Source organism: Balaenoptera ricei, chromosome 6 (assembly GCF_028023285.1).
Source record: "Balaenoptera ricei isolate mBalRic1 chromosome 6, mBalRic1.hap2, whole genome shotgun sequence".
Taxonomy (NCBI): Eukaryota; Metazoa; Chordata; class Mammalia; order Artiodactyla; family Balaenopteridae; genus Balaenoptera; species Balaenoptera ricei.
Genome location: NC_082644.1, coordinates 79022385 through 79034739, shown reverse-complemented (window position 1 = coordinate 79034739; position 12355 = coordinate 79022385). Strand labels below are relative to the sequence as shown.

The window sequence follows — 12355 nt, the reverse complement described above, 5'->3', positions numbered from 1 at the left end:
CAACATTCAAATTTCACTAGAAGAGAAGTTAATTCATTGCATACAGTGGATAACTTGGGTGGGTGGTTCCCAAACCTGCATGTGCATCACCCAGAGGACCTGTTAGGGTACGCATTGTGTAGCCCCACTGATTAGTAGTTTTGAGGTAAGGCCCAGAATTTGCATTTCTAACAAGTTCCCAGGTGATGCCAATATTGTTGGTCTAGGGACGCCACTTTGAGAACCACTTCCTAAGGGTATACAGGCTAGCATCTTTCCTGGAAGCCCAGTTGATAAAGCCTGGTTAATTAGGCTAGTATCTCCAACGTAGGGCCTGAGTTTCTGTAGGCATGATTCACAAATACCTGTCCCTCATGCCAGAAGCGCAAGAAGTAAGTGGGTTATACAGAAGATCATGCCAATATCTTTTCATGTGGGCTACCAAAGACATTTTTGCTTCTCTTAAAAAAATATTTTAAGAAGATAAAGTTCTCCCAATTAATCTATAAATGCACATCCCTCATTTTTCAAGCACAGACTGGTCTAGGTATTTCCTTCTTTGGATACACATCACTTAAAGAGTTAAATTCTATGCATTTGTTAGGATAGAATCAGTGTTTGATTGAGATACAAAATCATGCTCAATTACAATGTTGAAAGAAGTAAATGCACTGAGATATGTATTTCCTAATCTTACCGCCTCTACAATTGAAGTGCATTTATCAAGCATGCTTCCCAAAATAAGATGCCTAGAAGAAATTTTGTATGGGAGGCAAAAATATTTTACATATGCATTTTTTTACATATTAGCTAATGAAATCTGTAGAACAATGCTAGCAAGATAGTATTATTCATATTTTACCGCTGAATAAACTGTCTCATGAATATTAAAAAAAAAACAACAACTCTAAAGTCACTGGGACTTGATCCCAAGTGTTCAAAATCTTGATGTATTATATATGTACTCAGTGATTACCACTGTCTGTAAGACACACAGTATTTCTTTCAACTACGGTACTCAAATCAATCATAAATCCTTGGAATAACAAGGTAGCAAAGGTGCAGGGGGAACATTTTGGGAATTTATCTACATATCACAAATGAACACTGGAACATTTTTCTCCTCTCTTCCTTTTGCAAATCAGCTGCATTAAAAACTGCTCTCTTCTTCAAAACTCGTTAAAATATCATGTGCAGAGAAAGAAATATGTGGAGTTTGGAAGGAAAGTTAACATCTGGCCCATAACCCTTTCCCCTATTCTTGCTGAGAAATGACCTTCTTCAGTCATTTCTATCAGGGGTTTTCCCTGAGTGAGAAGATATTGTTAATATGGTAAGGATACTTTATTTTATATTCATGCTGAGACCATTGTTTTATTACAGCTAACCAGTCATGCACAGATGGAAGAACGGCATTGAGTGGCAAAGAGCAGCTTCCCATTTGTTAACACCCAGCAGTGATCACAATACCCTCCTTTTGGGCTCTTTCAAAGATGACTCTGGAAACTTCAGGGTGTACCGTGTCTTCTGGTAGAACACCATAAAATGAAGCCTGTTGAAACTATTACTGGGATGTGTGATAGAAATTTAATTGCTTTGAAATGCCTAAGGCTAGCAAGATGTGAACATGTGTAAAGAGTCTGAATTGAGATTCTAAGAAAAAAAAAGTCTGGATCTATTTATGTCACAGAAGATGAATCCAGATGGATTCTGCAAAGTGATCGCCTGGTGTGTATAACTGTACCTTCCTAGACACAGTGGCCTTAGGAAGTTACGCATAGAACTAGGGTGGGATTAATTTTCAGGATTTCTTTCTGAAACTTTGGGTCTGGTTTTTATTGTAGACACTGGTATGAATATAAAGATCTCTCTGGATAGAAAAAAAAGGATGGGCTAAGCCATCTTTATGAAAATTTAAAAAGATGTAATAAGGCTCCTTTTTCTCTTGTTCATTTGGGTTATCTTATTGATCCTGAACCAGTTTTCACAGCTGGAACAGTGCCCATTTGGCATGGTCTCACTATGGTCACAGCAACTTAGAGCCCCCTGTCCCTGATGGAGGACAGGGAATTAGTGCCGCAGTCTGTGCTCAGAATGCTGATGCCAGAGTCCAAACTGACAGGCATGTACTGATTTCAATGACAGAGTTCCTCCTATGCACCTCAATCACATTTCCCCCTTTCACATTTAAAGCCCTATTCCTCGGTAGAAAAGATGGTCTGTTGGGAGCACCTCCCCAAGCCAGCTTGACGATAATCATGGAAACATCACATAAAGTCCTTTTCACCACTGCCTTATGCCTGTGTTCATGTATCCTGCATATATCAATGTTTATAAGGACTCATCACCCCAAATAAGAATCTTCTCCTACTGGCTCCACGTGAAATAATTATACATTTGAACTAATGAAGCTTCAATCATTTTTGGTCACAAAATAAGGCAGAATGTAGAAAGAATATGAAGAGAGAAACAGATCTGTGCTTTACACACTTACTCAAAATTCTAAGATTTTGCGTCAAACTGTGTCTAGAGAGTTGGTGATAAAGATAGTGATGAAAAAAGATATTGGAAAACTCTATTTGACTGCAGTAACTTTGCTAATGAAGGTTCTGTGAATGTCAAGGTTGAAGCAGTAGATGAAGGTTAAAATGACCAAAACCATCTCTGGAGAGATACCTTTTAAAAGATACCCGTGCCTTTGACAATTGTGGGAGAAATTACAACAGAATTCTATGCAACAGGGCTGCCTATGTGAGAATTATGTGTATTAGAGACAGCTGCCTCTTTCTTTAGGTGGACATCATCCCACTCTGGGGCACTTGGCTTGGTGAGTAAATCACAGGCCAGATTTCAGTCTCCACTCAATCCTCGTTTGATTCCCTTGCACAGTTAATAACCTGTGCGATGAACTATGGCAGCCCTAGCATACAATCATAGACATTTCTTGCATTTTCAGGTATCTCCTCTGATTCTTTACTCATATATGGCCGGAATTTAGTGCGAATTTTAGGATTCTAAGATGCACAATATTGAACTCTGGAACAAAGCCGGACACGTATCTTTTACCTTGGCTCTAAAGGCACTTCTGAAGGCAAAACGTATAAAGAAAAGCAAAAAATTTCCAGACAGAACCATCCCACACAGTATATTAAGAAAGCATAGACGCTGCAGCCTCTGGCAGGTTCAAAAAAGTCATAAAGCTTCCTAGGACTATAGATGATTCTAAGTTTGCTTCACAGCCAAGAAAAAGAATATTAACATAAAACTTAAGAAAGGGAAAAAGGCATTTGTAAACTGTAAATGCCTCTGTCACGCTATCTGCAAGAGTCTCACAGCGACTCAAGAAGCTAACCAGAATTATGTCACTCGCTTTCTTTAAGTCTCTGAAAATTGACACGGCAAATACACAGACCACAACTGTACGTGAAAATAATTCAAATATTGGAAGTTAAGTGGCTTTCTGAAGGTCATGGTGAACAATAATAAGCAACAAAAAGACCTGGGTCAAAGGAAATTTGTGAAGTCTTCTCAAAGTACAATTTCTGGCCTGACACTTTTCAAGAAGCGATCTCGTCACCACACCCTTTGTCCTAGATTTATTAAAGACCCATTTCAAAAAGCATTTCTTTGTCTTCTCTTTTTAAAAAAAGAATTTAGCAAAGATGATTATAAACACCAGTGCTATAACTCTCCTCATTTAGAAGGCGACCAAGAGATGATAAAAAATTTCACTGAATGTCACAGCCCTTGAGGTCAGGAATATACAATTGCATGCTAAGATGATAGAAAATGATCACTGCAAGAGCATTTTCATCCATTTTAGCAAGTCAGTTTCTTCTGTGCGTGTCATTTTGTAGCACATATCACAGGACTCATGGATTTATACCATCAGCTTAAAAAAGAGAACTCTAGCATCAAAGCAACTGGAATCGACTTGCTTGATAGTCATTACTATTATCCAACTCACTTTCTCAAATCAGTGCAGTAGCCCCAACATGTTTTTCAGATCAAATAAGAACTCTTAACTCTAGGAATCAGGTAGCATGGCTCTCAGTTTCTTCTGAATTACTTCCCTCATCACATCATACCCGTCATTTTTGCACACTGGGTCCTCTGTCTTCTCCCTTACCCTGACCATTGCTTTCACCACAGCTGTCTCATCCAGTTTTAATCCCCAATCCTCCAAGAGATACAAAGAAAAAATAATACATCTGTTTAAACTAACTACTCTAAAAACTATTTCAGACAAGTTTTAATTCCCATGAGTAACTCTAAGGTTCTCAAACACCTTCCACCCTCTCATTATATTTATCTATGCTTCTCATCTAGGTTATGTACATGACATTAACAAATCATTCATGATCAGCAGATTATGCTTTTTTCAAAACATTCCAGCCCATCTATTGTTTCTTGAAATCCAAGTAGTCTTCTAGAAAAGCAGAGAAATAACAAATAAGGAAGTTAACCCTTTATCCAGAATCATCAACTAAAATCACTGGCAAATGGAAATAAGAACCCAAATTAGACAAAGTAAACTACAGAGAGGGGAACAGAAGTGTTACATGAAATACGTGAATATAAAGGAGTGAGTGTCATATTTGCAAGGGAGAGTGGAGCTCATTTCATTCCTAAGCTACACACAGCATTTTAATGGCCACAGATCTATGTGTGTGTGTGTGTGTGTGTGTGTGTGTGTGTGTGTGTGTGTATATATATATATATATATATATATATATATGTGCTTCATTTTTATCATACAAAAATTCTAACAGAATATTAACTGTTTATTAATTCAACATTAAATGTTGTATGAGAATGATGCATAACATGTAGATGATCGTGTTCCCTGAGTGTCTGCTATGAATGAAGAACTGTGCTCAATTCTGTATATGATACTGTTTTCCTCATTCTTCCCTTTGCCACACACTCCAGCTAGGATGGATGGCCTCCTAGCTTTTCCTTGACTGACACTTTGTATCTGCTGTATGCCTGGCCTGAAATGCTCTATATCTGGCTAGCCATTTGGACCATTCCCTTACTCCTCAAAGCCTCTGTTTAAATTAGGTCTTTTCGGACCGTGTAATGTTTAAAAAGTTGTAATTTGTCCACACAGAGACTTGTCCATGAATATTCATACCAGCTTTACTCATAACAACCAACCTGGAAACAATAAAATAGTCCAGGGGAAGGGGAACCTTCGTACACTGTTGGTGGGAATGTAAATTGGTGCAGCCACTGTGGAAAACAGTATGGAGGTTCCTCAAAAAACTAAAAATAGAAGTATCATATGAGTAATTCCACTCTTGAGTACATATCCAAAAAAACCAAACCACTAATTCAAAAAGATATATGCACCCCAATGTTCATAGCAGCAGTATTACAACTGTCAAGATATGGAAGTAACCTAAGTGTCCATCGACAGATGAATGGATTAAGAATATGTGGTACATATATACAGTAGAATACTACTCAGCCATAAAAAAGAATAAAATTTTGTCATTTGCAACAACATGGACGGACCGGGAGGGTATTACGCTAAGTGAAATAAGTCAGAGAAAAGACAAATACTGTATGATATAACTTACATGTGGAACCTAAAAATTAAAATAAACTAGTGGATATAACAAAAAAGAACAGTTTTGCAGATATAGAGAACAAAGTAGAAATTACCAGTGGGGGGAGAGAAAGGGGGAGAGGTAAGATAGGGGTGGGGATTAAGAGGTACAAACTACTATGTATGAAATAAATAAGCTACAAGGATATATTGCACAACACAGGGAATGTAGCCAATATTTTATAATAATTATAAATGGAGTATAGCTTTTAAAAATTGTGAATCACTATGTTGTACACCTGTAACTTATATAATATTGTATATCAATTATACCTCAATAAAAAATAAAAATAAAATTATCTGTGAAAAAGTGAATGATGATACAAATTGTGGTACATTCCTATATATATAGTGGAATACTACTTAGTAATAAAATGGAATAAACTCCTCATATACTTAATGACAAGAATGAACCTCAAAAAAATATATGGAGGGAAATAAGCCAGTTTCAAATAATTCTATTTACATGAAAGTCCACAAAAGACAATCTAATCTATAGTGACAGAAAATCAACTGGTTGCAAAGGGCGGGGTTGCGGGGTGGGATAAGGGATGAGAAAGAGCACAAAAGAACTTTGTGGGGTGATGGAAATGTTCTATACCTTGATTGCGGTGATGTTTACACAGACGTATACATTTGTACACTTAAAATGGTGCTTTTTATTATATGTAAACTCAGTCCAATGAAGTTAAGAATGTATGTGGGTCCCCAGATGTACTATTTATTTGTTTACAAAGCTGGGATTCAATCCCAGGTTATTTGACTTTGGGGCCCATGCTCCAAACCACTAGGCAGAGTGAGATTTTTGTTTTAAATAAACAAAACCTCAAACAAGAGGTTTTGTTTATTTAAAACAAAAAACAAAAAGGCTTCCGTAAGAAAATGTGCCTGTATGTGTACGTATGTATATTCTTCTTTTTTTTTTAGGTTCTCTGCTAGACTCTGCATGTTCTTTTTTTAAAATTTAATTTAATTTTGTTTTTTTATACAGCAGGTTCTTTTTTTTTTTGTAAACATCTTTATTGAAGTATAATTGCTTTACAATGGTGTGTTAGTTTCTGCTTTATAACAAAGTGAATCAGTTATACATATACATATGTTCCCATATCTCTTCCCTCTTGCATCTCCCTCCCTCCCACCCTCCCCATCCCACCCCTCAAGGTGGTCACAAAGCACCGAGCTGATCTCCCTGTGCTATGCGGCTGCTTCCCACTAGCTATCTATTTTACATTTGGTAGTGTATATATGTCCATGACACTCTCTCACCCTGTCACATCTCTCCCCTCCCCCTCCCCATATCCTCAAGTCCATTCTCTAGTAGGTCTGTGTCTTTATTCCTGTCTTGCCACTAGGTTCTTCATGGCCTTTTTTTTTTTTTCCTTAGATTCCATATATATGTGTTAGCATACTGTATTTGTTTTTCTCTTTCTGACTTCACTCTGTATGACAGACTCTAACTCCATCCACCTCATTACAAATACCTCCATTTCATTTCTTTTATGGCTGAGTAATATTCCATTGTATATATGTGCCACATCTTCTTTATCCATTCATCCGATGATGGACACTTAGGTTGCTTCCATGTCCTGGCTATTGTAAACAGAGCTGCGATGAACATTTTGGTACATGATTCTTTTTGAACTATGGTTTTCTCAGGGTATATGCCCAGTAGTGGGATTGCTGGGTCGTATGGTAGTTCTATTTGTAGTTTTTTAAGGAACCTCCATACTGTTCTCCATAGTGGCTGTATCAATTTACATTCCCACCAACAGTGCAAGAGGGTTCCCTTTCCTCCACACCCTCTCCAGCATTTATTGTGTGTAGATTTTTTGATGATGGCCATTCTGATCGGTGTGAGATGATATCTCATTGTAGTTTTGATTTGCATTTCTCTAATGATTAATGATGTTGAGCATTCTTTCATGTGTCTGTTGGCAATCTGTATATCTTCTTTGGAGAAATGTCTATTTAGGTCTTCTGCCCATTTTTGGATTGGGTTGTTCGTTTTTTTGTTATTGAGCTGCATGAGCTGCTTGTAAATCTTGGAGATTAATCCTTTGTCAGTTGCTTCATTTGCAAATATTTTCTCCCATTCTGATGGTTGTCTTTTGGTCTTGTTTATGGTTTCCTTTGCTGTGCAAAAGCTTTTAAGTTTCATTAGGTCCCATTTGTTTATTTGTGTTTTTATTTCCATTTCTCTAGGAGGTGGGTCAAAAAGAATCTTGCTGTGATTTATGTCATAGAGTGTTCTGCCTATGTTTTCCTCTAAGAGTTTGATAGTGTCCAGCAGGTTCTTATTAGTTATCTCTTTTATACATATTAGTGTATATATGTCAATCCCAATCTCCTAATTCATCCCCGCCCCACTTCCCCTGGCTTTTCCCCCTTGGTGTCCATATGTTTGTTCTCTACATCTGTGTCTCTATTTCTGCCTTGCAAACCAGTTCATCTGTACCATTTTTCTAGATTCCACATATATGCATTAATATACGATAACTGTTTTTCTCTTTCTGATTTACTTCATTCTGTATGATAGTATCTAAATCCATCCACTTCTCTACAGATGACCCAATTTCGTTCCTTTTTGTGGTTGAGTAATATTCCATTGTATATATGTACCACAGCTTCTTTAACCATTGGTCTGTTGATGGGCATTGAGGTTGCTTCCATGACCTGGCTATTGTAAATAGTGCTGCAATGAACATTGGGGTGCATATGTCTTTGACTTATGGTTTTGTCTGGGTATATGCCCAGTAGTGGGATTGCTGGATCACATGGTAATTCTATTTTTAGTTTTTTAAGGAACTTCCATACTGTTCTCCATAGTGGCTGTATCAATTTACATTCCCACCAACAGTGCAAGAGGGTTCCCTTTTCTCCACACCCTCTCCAGCATTTGTTGTTTGTAGATTTTCTGATGATGCCCATTCTAACCAGTGTGAGGTGATACCTCACTGTAGTTTTGATTCGCATTTCTCTAATAATTAGTGATGTTGAGCATCTTTTCATGTGCCTCTTGGCCATCTGTATGTCTTCTTTGGAGAAATGTCTATTTAGGTCTTCTGCCCACTTTTTGATTGGGTTGTTTTTTTTTTTTTAATATCGAGCTGCATGAGCTGTTTATGTATTTTGGAGATTATCCTTTGTCCGTTGATTCACTTGCAAATATTTTCTCCCATTCTGAGGGTTGTCTTTTCAGCTTGTTTGCAGTTTCCTTTGCTGTGCAAAAGCTTTTAAGTATCATTAGGTCCCATTTGTTTATTTTTGTTTTTATTTCCATTACTCTAGCAGGTGGGTCAAAAAAGATCTTGCTGTGATTTAAGTCACAGAGTGTTCTTCCTATGTTTTCCTCTAAGAGTGTTATAGTGTCCATTCTTACATTTAGGTCTTTAATCCATTTTGAGTTTATTTTTGTGTATGGTGTTAGGAAGTGTTCTAATTTCATTCTTTTACATGTAGCTGTTCATTTTTCCCAGCACCACTTATTGAAGAGACTGTCTTTTCTCCATTGTATATCCTTTCCTCCTTTGTCATAGATTAGTTGACCACAGGTGCTTGGGTTTATCGCTGGGCTTTCTATCCTGTTCCATTGATCTATATTTCTGTTTTTGTGCCAGTACCATACTGTCTTGATTACTATAGCTTTGTAGTACAGTCTGAGGTGAGGGAGTCTGATTCCTCCAGCTCTGTTTTTTTCCCTCAAGATTGTCAAAGCAATCCACACAAATTTTAAGATTTTTTCTTCTAGTTCTGTAAAAAAATGCCATTAGTAATTTGATAGGGATTGTACTGAATCTGTAGATTGCTTTAGGTAGTATAGTCATTTTCACAATACTGATTCTTCCAATCCACGAACATGGTATATCTCTCCACCTGTTTGTGTCATCTTTGATTTCTTTCATCAGTGTCTTATAGTTTTCTGAGTACAGGTCTTTCACCTCCTTAGGTAGGTTTATTCCTAGGTATTTTATTCTTTTTGTTGCAATGGTGAATGTGATTGTTTCCTTAATTTCTCTTTCTGATCTTTCATTCTTAGTATATAGGAATGCAAGAGATTTCTGTGCATTAATTTTATATCCTGCAACTTTACCAAATTCATTGATTAGCTCTGGTAGTTTTCTGGTAGCATCTTCAGGATTCTCTATGTATAGTATCATGTCATCTGCAAATAGTGACAGTTTTACTTCTTCTTTTCCAATTTGTATTCCTTTTATTTCTTTTTCTTCTCTGATTGTCATGGCTAGGACTTCCAAAACTATGTTGAATGACAGTGGCAGGAGTGGACATCCTTGTCTTCTTCCTGATCTTAGAGGAAATGCTTTCAGTTTTTCACCATTGAGAATGATGTTTGCTGTGGGTTTGTCGTGTATGGCCTTTATTATGTTGAGGTAGGTTCCCTCTATGCCCACTTTCTGGAGAGTTTTTATCATAAATGGGTGTTGAATTTTGTCAAAAGCTTTTTCTGAATCTAATGAGATGATCATATGGTTTTTATTCATCAATTTGTTAATATAGTGCATCACATTGATGGATTTGCATATATTGAAGAATCCTTGCATTCCTGGGATAAATCCCACTTGATCATGATGTATGATCCTTTTAATGTGTTGTTGGATTCTCTTTGCTAGTATTTTGTTGAGGATTTTTGCATCTATATTCATCAGTGATATTGGTCTGTAATTTTCTTTTTTTGTAGTGTCTTTGTCTGGTTTTGGTATCAGGGTGATGGTGGCCTCGTAGAATGAGTTTGGGAGTGTTCCTCCCTCTGCAGTTTTTTGGAAGAGTTTCAGAAGGATGGGTGTTAGCTCTTCTCTAAATGTTTGATAGAATTCACCTGTGGAGCCATCTGGTCCTGGACTTTTGTTTGTTGGAAGATTTTTAATCACAGTTTCAATTTCATTACTTGTGATTGGTCTGTTGATATTTTCTATTTCTTCCTGGTTCAGTCTTGGAAGGTTATACCTTTGTAAGAATAACCAAATTCTAAGAATTTGTCCATTTCTTCCAGGTTGTCCATTTTATTGGTATAGCATTGCTTGTAGTAGTCTCTTAGGATGCTTTGTATTTCTGCAGTGTCTGTTGTAACTGCTCCTTTTTCATTTCTAATTTTATTGATTTGAGTTCTCTCCCTCTTTTTCTGTCTGGCTAAAGGTTTATCAATTTTGTTTATATTCTCAAAGAACCAGCTTTTAGTTTTATTGATCTTTGCTATAGTTTTCTTTGTTTCTATTTCATTTATTTCTGCTCTTATCTTTATGATTTCTTTCCTTCTACTAACTTTGGGTTTGTTTGTTCTTCTTTCTCTAGTTCCTTTAGGTGTAAGGTTAGATTGTTTATTTGAGATTTTTCTTGTTTCTTGACGTAGGATTGTACTGCTATGAACTTCCCTCTTAGAACTGCTTTTGCTGCATCCCATAGGTTTTGCATCATCGTGTTTTCATTGTCATTTGTCTCTAGGTATTTTTTGATTTCCTCTTTGATTTCTTCAGTGATCTCTTGGTTACTTAGTAACATATTGTTTAGCCTCCATGTGTTTTTGTTTTTAAATTTTTTCCCTGTAACTGATATCTAGTCTCATAGTGTTGTGGTAGGAAAAGGTGCTTGATATGATTTCAATTTTCTTAAATTTACCGAGGCTTGATTTGTGACCCAAGATGTGATCTATCCTGGAGAATGTTCCATGTGCCCTTGAGAAGATAGTGTAATTTGCTGTTTTTAGATGGAATGTCCTATAAATATCAATTAAATCTATCTGGTCTATTGTGTCATTTAAAGCTTGTGTTTCCTTATTAATTTTCTGTTTGGATGATCTGTCCATTGGTGTAAGTGAGGTGTTAAAGTCCCCCACTATTATTGTGTTACTGTCGATTTCCTCTTTTATAGCTGTTAGCAGTTGCCTTATGTATTGAGGTGCTCCTATGTTGGGTGCATATATATTTATAATTGTTATAGCTTCTTCTTGGATTGATCCCTTGATCATTATGCAGTGTCCTTCCTTGTCTCTTGTAACATTCTTTATTTTAAAGTCTATTTTATCCAACATGAGTATTGCTACTACAGCTTTCTTTTGATTTCCATTTGCATGGAATATCTTTTTCCATCCCCTCACTTTCAGTCTGTATGTGTCCCTAGGTCTGAAGTGGGTCACTTGTAGACAGCATATATCCAGGTCTTGTTTTGTATTCATTCAGCAAGCCTGTGTCTTTTGGTTGGAGCATTTAATCCATTCACGTTTAAGGTAATTATCGATATGTATGTTCCTATTACCATTTTCTTAATTGTTCTGAGTTGGTTTTTGTAGGTCCTTTTCTTCTCTTGTGTTTCCCACTTAGGGAAGTTCCTCTAGCATTTGCTGTAGAACTGGTTTGGTGGTGCTGAATTCTCTTAGCTTTTGCTTGTCTGTAAAGCTTTTGATTTCTCCATCGAATCTGAATGAGATCCTTGCTGGGTAGAGTAATCTTGGTTGTAGGTTCTTCCCTTCCACCACTTCAAATATATCGTGCCACTCCCTTCTGGCTTGTAGAGTTTCTGCTGAAAAATCAGCTGTTAACCTTAGGGGAGTTCCCTTGTATGTTATTTGTCGTGTTTCCCTTGTTGCTTGTAATAATTTTTCCCTGTCTGTAATTTTTGTCAATTTGATTAGTATTTGTCTCGGCGTGTTTCTCCTTGGGTTTATCCTGCCTGGGACTCTCTGTGCTTCCTGGACTTGGGTGGCCCTTTCGTTTCCTATGTTAGGGAAGTTTTTGAGTATTATCTCTTCAA

General features: G+C 36.9%; 1 protein-coding gene and 1 long non-coding RNA gene across 10 annotated transcripts in view; one reads left to right on the top strand and one right to left on the bottom strand.

Annotated features, from left to right (window-relative positions):
* Window positions 1-5630, top strand: part of LOC132367129 (uncharacterized) — a 94348-nt gene extending 88718 nt beyond the window's left edge. Inside the window, exon 5 of the long non-coding RNA XR_009503699.1 lies at window positions 1363-5630. This is a non-coding gene — a long non-coding RNA (uncharacterized LOC132367129). The remainder of the gene's footprint in view (window positions 1-1362) is intronic.
* The window catches only part of PCSK5 (proprotein convertase subtilisin/kexin type 5), a 464350-nt gene that overhangs the window by 200740 nt on the left and 251255 nt on the right, over window positions 1-12355 (bottom strand). The gene's annotated exons all lie outside the window — the stretch shown is intronic.